The sequence below is a fragment of the Nicotiana tabacum genome, chromosome 1 (assembly GCF_000715075.1).
Source record: "Nicotiana tabacum cultivar K326 chromosome 1, ASM71507v2, whole genome shotgun sequence".
Taxonomy (NCBI): domain Eukaryota; kingdom Viridiplantae; phylum Streptophyta; class Magnoliopsida; order Solanales; family Solanaceae; genus Nicotiana; species Nicotiana tabacum.
Window position 1 is genome coordinate 110,680,820 of NC_134080.1, and position 9,913 is coordinate 110,690,732.

The window sequence follows — 9,913 nt, forward strand, 5'->3', positions numbered from 1 at the left end:
GAGTCTCATATTGGTGCAGCTGATTGTAAACAATGAAAAGCATGAATTGAAAGATCTGGAGAAGTTATAATCATCTGTTTGCTTTATTTACAGCCTTTTGTTATTAAGTTGTATAAATTTTAATTTGTAGTTCAATAGGGAAGTACATTAGTAAGTTTGTATTTGATTGAAGCTTATGTCGATCTAAATATACGATTCGTTAATGGTATATAGGATGTAACCATAATTCATGGAATATGCAACCATTAGTATGATTGTTAATTCAAACTCGTTTTTCAGCATGTTGTGAATATATAGGGCGGACGGTTCCTTTTAATCTCACCAAAATACAATACAGTTTTTAGATTCTCGAGTCGCAATTTCATTAGGCATGTTTAAGATGAGTTGTGAATACCATAGGTAACATCATTTAATAAGGAATCCTACTAATCCTGTTTAAATGAGTTAATTTAGATTTAGCTTAAGGAGTGTTCGGAGTAAGCGTAGCATTTCATCAATCTCGTATGTATTTCCTTTTTATCAAATTAAAAGTATGTTCCATGAGATACAGCGTTTCTTCACCTTGTAATCAGATAATTAATAAGAAGTCAGGATTAGCTAAGCATGCCATTTAATCAGCATACATATTTCTTTCTTTCATTTTTAGAGACGAACATAATAGAAATGTAGTCACTTTAGGATATCCCTTCTAAAATAATGAGATGAGCCTCGCCGAATAAAGTGCAAATTGTGGGGCCCTCAATAATTAATCATAATAAATGCTTAGAATTTGGGATGGACCGTTCAGTAAATTTCACTGCCTTCCCCAAAGATAATAACGCGTTAGACTCTTTAGGCACGACCTAATTAAAATTACATCCTTAAATTCGGGTGCACATTGATGTGACCCAAATCTAAATCTCAACGAAGTCGAAATGTGTCAATAACTACGGGTGCATTGATTGTGACGTGGTTCGAGATGCATTTTCACGACGTTGCAATTCTCTAAAAATAAATAATGATAATAATAAAAGCGGTTTAAACTTAATAAAAGCACGTAAGTCATAACATGTATTTAAATCAGATATTTAGCCATTATAACAATTTAAGCGACCGTGCTAGAACCACGGGATTCGAGGGTGCCTAACACCTTCCCTCGGGTCAACAGAATTCCTTACTTAGAATTTCTGGTTCGCAGACTTCATTTGGAAAAGTCGAAAATTTCCCCGATTTGGGATTCAAGATAAACCGGTGACTCGGGACACCAAAAGCCAAACCTTTCCCAAGTGGCGACTCTGAATTAAATAAATAATCCCATTTCGAATATTGTCACTTAAATTGGAAAAACTCCCCTCGCGCATTTAACCCTTCGGGGCGGGGCGCGCAAAAAGGAGGTGTAACAGCTCTGGCGACTCTGTTGGGGATTTATACCCAGAACCTCCGGTTCAGGGTTCAAGAATTCGAGCTTAGAATAATTGTTATATTTGGCTTTATTATCTGATATTTATTACATGTTTTGACATAGCGTGCTGCAACGTTTGTTTTTTTACTGCTTTGATATTATCTGAACTGTATATAAACTGTGCCGAACCCTTCTCTCTTCACCTCCGGGGAGAAGCTCGCTGGTCGAGGCTCCCTATTCTGTTAGTGTCGATACCTGAAATAAGAAAGAGGACGGATAAGTTACGAAGCCAGACGGCCTTTTGGTTCCCGGTAAGTTTCCCCTCCTCGACTCGAGTTGTCCGCTCGGGTACACAGTCTAGAACATCTACCCAGGTTATAAACCTAGTATAACGAAACCTCATGCCGGATCCCTAGTAGGAACGCTTATCTGCATCATGTTGCATTTGACATAGGGGACTCAACACAGGGGTTGGGTCCGTCTAGGACAGGCAACCTGGAATGAAAAGACCATCCTGCTGCATCCCATTTGTTTTGCGCATCTATTTGCTTCAGATCTGCATGTCGACCGGTTTCCGAAAAATTTTCAAAAAAAAAGAGAATAGCGGGGTAGGGAGATAATTATATATTCTTTTGAAAAAAAAAACCAATGTCCAAGTAATGTCAAAACCTCACCGGAATTTTCTTTTTAAAAAAAATATATAAAAAAAATGAAAAACAAAGCTTGTCTTTTAGTTTGACTATTCCTTTTAATCACTTTCAAAATCCAAAATACATATAAATAAAACAAAAATCAAATTTTTTTTTTTTTATTGTTTCATTTGTAGTACCTCTTTAAAAGATTTTCGAAACTTCAAAAAAATAAAAAAAAAGAAGTTTAAAATGTATAAGTATTTCCTTGGTCTCTTTTCAAAAATAAATACTATAATAAAAAAATATATATAACAAAATTCCAGGAAAAAAAAACAGTTATTCTTCTTTTCTTTAAAGGATTTTATTTTTGTTTCCCCTATTTTGATCCGACCGAACTACGCCGGTTTGATTCTCACACGGTGTGAGATACGTAGGCAACTCTCATCGGGTCCAACCTCCCGCTTTGCAAAAAAAAAAAAATCTTTTAAAAAAAAAAGATCTAGATATTTTAAATTTTTGAGTCTAATAAAAGTTTTTTTTTTAATCACCCTAAATAAATGTGCAGGATGAGCACGATACAAAACGAACCTTTTTCAATGATGACCAAGATCCCTTTTGAGTTGCGATTATGGTGGAACGACTTAGGCAAGGAGGGGCAAGGCAAAGTGAGGAAATATCTGAAAAATCTCCCGGATTTACTAGACATTCAGCCTCGGGGCGATATTATCAGATCATTGGTCACTTACTGGGATTCGGCGCACAATGTATTTCATTTCTCAGACTTCGAGCTCACCCCGACTTTGGAAGAAATAGCGGGATACATTGGGGGTGATGAAGCTCCGTTAAGGTTCAAATACTTGATTGCACCTAGGGCCGTCACGGTACACCGGTTTCTGGATTTTCTGAAAATACCCCGAACATTTCACCATCCAGATCTTGCCAAAGGTTTCTGCAGTCTCCACCTCATGTATGCTAGATACGGTCACGAGGGCGGGTTTAATAAGCCGGATTTCAAACTGTGTAGTAAAGGCAACCGACAGAAGTGGGACGAACACAGGCTGTTAGCTTTTATAACGGCCTTCTTGGGTCTTATAGTGTTCCCAAGGAATGACGGAAACATCGATCTAAAAATAACTGGGGTCGTCAGTACTTTGCTTACCCAAGATAAAAGTACTCTAGCGCCTATGATTATGGCTGACATTTTCCGGGCTCTCACTGCTTGTCGAGCCAGGGGTGACTTTTTCGAAGGATGTAACCTACTGTTGCAAATATGGATGACCAATCATTTATGCCACCGCTCCCCGCTCTTGGGTTACGGTTCGCCCGAAAAAACTTGTATTGGAGAATTCTACACTAGAATCAAAGGTTTCAACCTACCTGAGGGCGTCACATCATGGACCTCATTTTTCCGAACTCTCACTGCTAGCCAAATCCAGTGGACGCTCGGATGGTCGCCTATTGAGGAAATCATATACATGCCGGCAACTAGGCCCCACTTTCTGTTGATGGGACTTAAAAGCATCCAACCCTACGCACCATATCGGGTTTTGAGGCAACTTGGGAGATATCAAGTGGTGCCGAAAGATGAAGATCTGAGTACCCAAGTGATTGAAATCAGTCCAGACGGTCGTTTCCCCGAAGAAGAAGTTCGCCAAATCTGGAGTGAGTGCCAACATCTGACAGCAAGCACTTGTGTTATGGATATAGCAAAAGGGGAAGTTGCCCCAGGGTATCACGCTTGGTTCAGAGGCGACCTGTCTTGCGAAAGACCAGCTAAGAGACTGCATCTCAAAGATTTTGTAGAATCGTCCCAAGGGCAATGGAACTGGTTAGCAAAAGAAAAGGGGTATCGGGCAGAGATCGGTGATTTGAAGCTACAAATTGACAGTCTGAAATTCAATAACAGCATACAAATCGCGGCGGATAGAAGCGAAAAGAATAAAATGGTCCAAGAGAATGAAGAACTTAAGGCCCAAATCCAGAAATTGAGATTGTCTCTTGATGAACAGCCCAGAAGTCGATCAGACCAGCAGTTGATTAAGGGTTTAAAAAGAGAAGTCACGGAATGGCGAGATGGTTTAGAAGAATCGGGAAAGATTATGGCAAAGCTCAAGGCACAGTGGGGAATAAGAGTAGAGAAGCATCGCCGATACTTGAACCAATTGAAACGCGACCACGAGAAAACTGTTGCCAAAATGAAGAGAGAGATGGCTATACTTGAGATCAAAGCAGCTAATCAGGCCAAGGATTTCCAAATTGAGAGCAGATACTGGTACGACTTGTTAGCCCAAATGAAGTTAGAAGTACGGCGACTGAAGAATTAGTATATACAGGATTCTCAGGTATTCAAGATGTGTAGCGATCAGATAAAATGCCTACTCATAGAGAAGAAGCAAACCAGAGATAGGATCAAGGCCATTGCCCATGCCATCACCAGACGATGTCTACAATGTGAGGACATGACCAGTGTTACCGTCCTCTCAGCAGTGATGGGTTATGTCAAACAGACCATGTATGAGCTGGAGCAGCTTGAGAGGGATCTCACACCTAGGACCGCGGCGAGGCCGAATGATGCCCCGCGGGCACCAATTTTCAAAACCATAATGTACTCATAAGTCGAGTCTGTATCTTAGCATCTTCTGCCTGTTTTCCCATCAGTTTGTTTTAGTCTACGTTAAGTCTAGGTTTATTTTCAAGGTTTGCTCTTTCTTTTGCAAAATGTAGTTTGTAATAGACCGTTTCAACAATAAAAGGCGTGTTTCTTTTACGCTCATTTGTGTTTTTGAACTACGTAATGATCTGATTCACGTGGCATCGTGATACGTAGGCAATCCTCATCGGATCCAGTCGCAGTTTAACCAAAGAGAAAATTTGAAAAAAGGGGGAAAATAATAAAAAGCCTAAAAGAATGCCGGAATGACACATGCTTTCGTCGCAAACATGTAGGAATCCATTTAACTGTATAGGTGCATCATGCCCCAACGTGAGATTGCTTATCTGTTATTTGATTCGAATTAACCGTTCGTTTGTCATTGAGTTTCTTCCAGGTTTTGGAAAAGGTGGTTGGTTTGGTGAAAGTCTGGCCTCGCGCCCGTATTTCACGAGATCGAAAGGGAGTGTTCAATTACCTATTGTTAAGACAGGAGGCAGTGCTCACACTTACTTCACAAGGTCAAAAGGAAGTGTAGAAATGTTTTCAGATATTCCGTTGCCAACAATCCCTGTTTCCGAGGAAAGTTCTATCTCGGCCGTCCCCACGCCCGAATCCGCAACTGCGGAGGAAAATAGAATCTTGCGGCTTCGCATGCTCGAAATGCTTGATGACTGGAATAATGGAAAAGAGCCACCAAGCATCATCCCTGGATTCCCTGAGTTATTCTCCAGGACAAGCGGGACTTCTAATGTCCCCATAAGTTATCCTGCTACCCCATTCGGATACCCAACCATTTCAGCCTTCTCTGTGGGATCGCCCTCTGAGTCTCATCCTCGAGTGTCAATGACGGATGTAAACACCAATATCTTTACTGCACCACTTTGCCCGATCACGGCACAACCTGCTGCATACAAGCCGACTTTTGACTCGTCCTCGTTTACATTCCAAGCCCCATCTTTCTCGATGGAACCAACTAGGTTCGCTACCAGCACTAATCCTCCACAGCCTCAGTGCGAGCTTGCACCTGGGCAGGATCAGAACCCCAGAATTGCGGAACAAAATGAGATGGCCAAAAGAATGAGAAGCCTTAAACAGAGTTTGAAGAATATGCAAGGATTGAGCGGACAGAAAAGCGTCTCTTATGCCGACCTATGCATGTTCCCTCACGTACACCAACCAGTGGGTTTCAAGACCCCAAAGTTTGAGAAGTACGACGGGCACGGTGACCCCATTGCTCACCTAAAGAAATATTGCAACCAATTAAGGGGAGCCGGCGGAAAAGAGGAATTGCTAATGGCATATTTCGGGGAAAGTCTGGTAGGAATAGCCTCGGAATGGTACATGGACCAGGACATGTCCTGATGGCATGTCTGGGATGATCTCGCTAGAGATTTTGTGAGACAATTCCAGTACAACATCGACATCGCACCAGACCGAAATTCTCTGTCGAACTTGAAAAAGAAACCTTCAGAAAGCTTCAGAGAGTATGCTATTAAGTGGCGCGAGCAGGCGTCGAGGGTGAAGCCTCCCATGGATGAAGTGGAAATGGTCACTACCTTTCTCCAGGCTCAAGAGTCTGACTATTTCCAAAACATGATGTCAGCCATGGGAAAGCCGTTTGCAGAAGCAATTAAGATTGGAGAGATGGTGGAGAATGGTCTGAAAATAGGTAGGGATTTTGAGTCAAGCAGCCATAAGGGCGACCTCCCAAGCCGTCCAAAGCGGGTCCGGAGGAATGGCAAGAGGGAAGAAAAAGGAAGAAACGGCCATGGCAGCCTCAGGAACAAGGGAATATCGTAATCCCCGACCCCGTTTTCCGGAAAGAACCCCACAACACTACTACCCCCACTCAAATCTGGCATATGCTCATCAACCCTATATGGTCATGAATGCCCAGCCTTATGTCCATCCGCCGCAACAAGCCAACCGAGGCCAAGCTCCACCTCCCAGAAATCAGCCTCCTTACCGCAACCACTATAATCCACAACCTCCGCAGAATAACTTCCGCCCTCAGGAGCCGCCTAGAAGGCGGACTTTCACGCCCATCGGTGAACCATACTCTACTTTGTTCCCGAAGCTAGTCCAGTTGGGCTTCCTGCAACCAGTCCCTCAAACAAGGCAAAACCCGACGTCACCTTCTTACAAAGCTGGAGTCAGATGCGCCTATCATTCAGGGGCCGAGGGGCACGATACAAATGACTGTTGGTCGTTGAAAAGAGTGGTCGAGAATTTGATAGAGCAAGGGAAAATAGTGCTAAGGGACGAGGAGGTCCCAAATGTGACTAACAATCCATTACCTGCTCATAATAACGGGCCACTGATCGGGATGATTTGCGAAGACAAAGAATTTGACCCTGCTTTGAAAGCTATAATCGCCATTGTCGACACAGGGAAAAAGCCTGAAACAGCCCAGAAACCAGAAAAAGGGGAAAAGGCCAATACTGCGAAGTGCGAGCCAGAAAAGAAGGTGGAGAAGAAAGCGGTACCGGTAAAGGATGGAGTTCTTTACATCCCACGAGGTCGAGCAGAGAAGCCGCAGAACTTCGAGGTCAAAAAGGCAAAACCTATGTACGTACCAAAAGGGGCCTATGTGGTCCGGGGGACGATTCAACCACCTCGGCTGAATGAGCCAGTGGTTATCGGACGCGTGCCACAAAAGCCGATGACAAACCCGTCCACAGTACCGTGGAACTATCAGAGGACGTTGGTAACATACAAAGGTAAAGAAGTCACGGGGGAACTTCCAGAAAGTACTCTCATTGGAAGGTATTCAAACACCCAAGAGCTGAACAACGCCACACGGAGTCGCTTCCCACCAAAGAAGCCTGTAAGCGTTGAAGAAGCAGAAGTTTTCTTCCAACAAATGAAAATGCCAGACTACGAAGTGGTAGACCAACTACGCCAATGCCCCGAGCAAATGTCCATGCTATCGTTATTGATGAGGTCGGCCGAGCACCAAAAGATCTTGCTCAAGACTTTGAATGAAGCATACGTACCAGTTGAAACCTCAGTTGAACAACTGGAACGGATGACGGAGAGGTTCTTCGCCATTAACCAGATCTCTTTCAGCAAGAATGACTTACCTCCAGAGGGAGCAGCTCACAACAAAGCCCTGCATCTAATAGTTAAATGCGAAGACTACTATGTTAAGAGGGTGATGTTGGACGGAGGTTCAGGTGTCGACATTTGCCCGCTCTCCACGCTACAAAGAATGGAAATTGGGACTGGAAGAATTCGACCCAATAATGTCTGCGTAAGTTCTTTCGACGGCATCAAGAGAGATACCATGGGGGAAATAGACATGTTGTTGGTCATAGGACCAGTCGAGTTTGAAGTAACCTTCCAGGTGCTCGACATGGATACATCCTACAATTTTCTCCTCGGCAGACCTTGGATCCATGCGGCAGGAGCTGTGCCTTCCACTCTTCACCAGATGGTGAAGTTTGAGTACGAAGACCGAGAGATTGTGGTCCATGGAGAAGACGAGCATGCTATTTATCGGGACCCATCCATCCCATATATTGAACCAAGAGAAGGGAGCGAACACACGGTCTATCAAGCTTTCGAGATTGTACTAGCAGAGCAGCATGAAGAGGGAATACCTTGCCCCCAGCCTTTCTTGTCTAACGCCTCGATTATGGTGGCTAAAGAGATGATCCGGCACGGATTTAGGCCAGGGAAAGGGCTTGGACGAACCCTGCAGGGAATAACAGAACCCATCACCTTGCCGACCACCAAGAAACCTTTTGGACTAGGTTTCAAACCCACTCCAGGAGATGAAGAGTCGGCAAAGAAAAGGAAAAATGAGGGTTGGAAGTTACCTCGACCATTGCCGGATTTATATGAAACTTTTATCAGGACAAGGTACACCGAAGAAGAAGACGATGAGGTCTTCACGGCTGAGGAAATCGAGGAGATATGTGGGGCAATGAGAGAAATGCTCTACGAGACTCACATGGTTCAACCAGGTGAAGGCACAAACACTGCTGAGATGCTGTACGTGGGGCCGAACTCCAAACTTCGAAACTGGGAGGCCACGCCATTCCCGACTAGACGGAAGTCCGGGTAGACCTGTCCTGCCACCTTCCCTGTGTCACAAGTTATCTCCAGGACATAACTTGAACGTTTTCTTCCTTTCAATTGTTGTTTTGAATTCCTAAGTTGTAAACATTGTTGTCTTCCAACTTCCCAAAGAAAATGAAAAAAAAATCATCATTGCTTTCCCATTTTTTCTTTTGTTCTGATTTTTTTGATATTTTTTCTTTTATCTTTCCTTTCAGTTATAATAATGCGGCTTTAAGTATGACATGCTTGTGGACTTCACGCCCAAATCACAACGAGCTATTTAACTGTGAATTAATGAACCCAGAACCAGAATATGATGAAGAAGAAGCTTTTACGGAAATAAACCGAGAGTTGGAACATTTTGAGAATAAACCTAAGCCAAATCTGAATGACACCGAATCGGTTAATTTAGGAACTCCTGAAGAAATCCGGGAGACCAAAATAAGCATTCACACGGACAAGAAAACGCGAGATGCGATAATTCAACTTCTTTTTGAATTTAAAGACGTGTTTGCTTGGTCATACGATGACATGCCGGGATTAGGTGTTGATCTAGTGGTTCATAAATTGCCAATTCATCCTGATTGTCCTCCAGTTCAACAAAAGCAACGAAAGTTCAAAACTGAGGTCAGTGACAAGATTAAAGAGGAGATCACCAAACAACTGAAAACGGGAGTGATTCGGGTAGTCCAGTATACAACTTGGTTGGCAAATGTGGTTCCAGTACCGAAAAAGGACGGGAAAACTCGGGTATGTGTAGATTATCGAGATTTGAATAGAGCAAGTCCCAAAGATAATTTTCCACTGCCCAACATCCACATCCTCGTTGATAATTGCGCCAAACACGAGATACAGTCTTTCATAGATTGTTACGCTGGGTATCATCAGGTATTGATGGATGAAGAGGACGCCGAGAAAACTGCCTTCACCACGCCTTGGGGCACCTACTGTTATCGGGTCATGCCATTTGGTCTGAAGAATGCTGGGGCTACTTACATGAGGGCCATGACTGCCATTTTTCATGACATGATGCATCAGGAAATAGAGGTGTACGTGGACGACGTGATAGTCAAGTCCAGGACGCAGGATAATCACATCCAAGACTTGAGGAAGTTCTTCGAGAGACTGAGGAAGTATGACTTGAAGCTGAACCCAGCCAAATGTGCTTTCGGAGTTCCATCG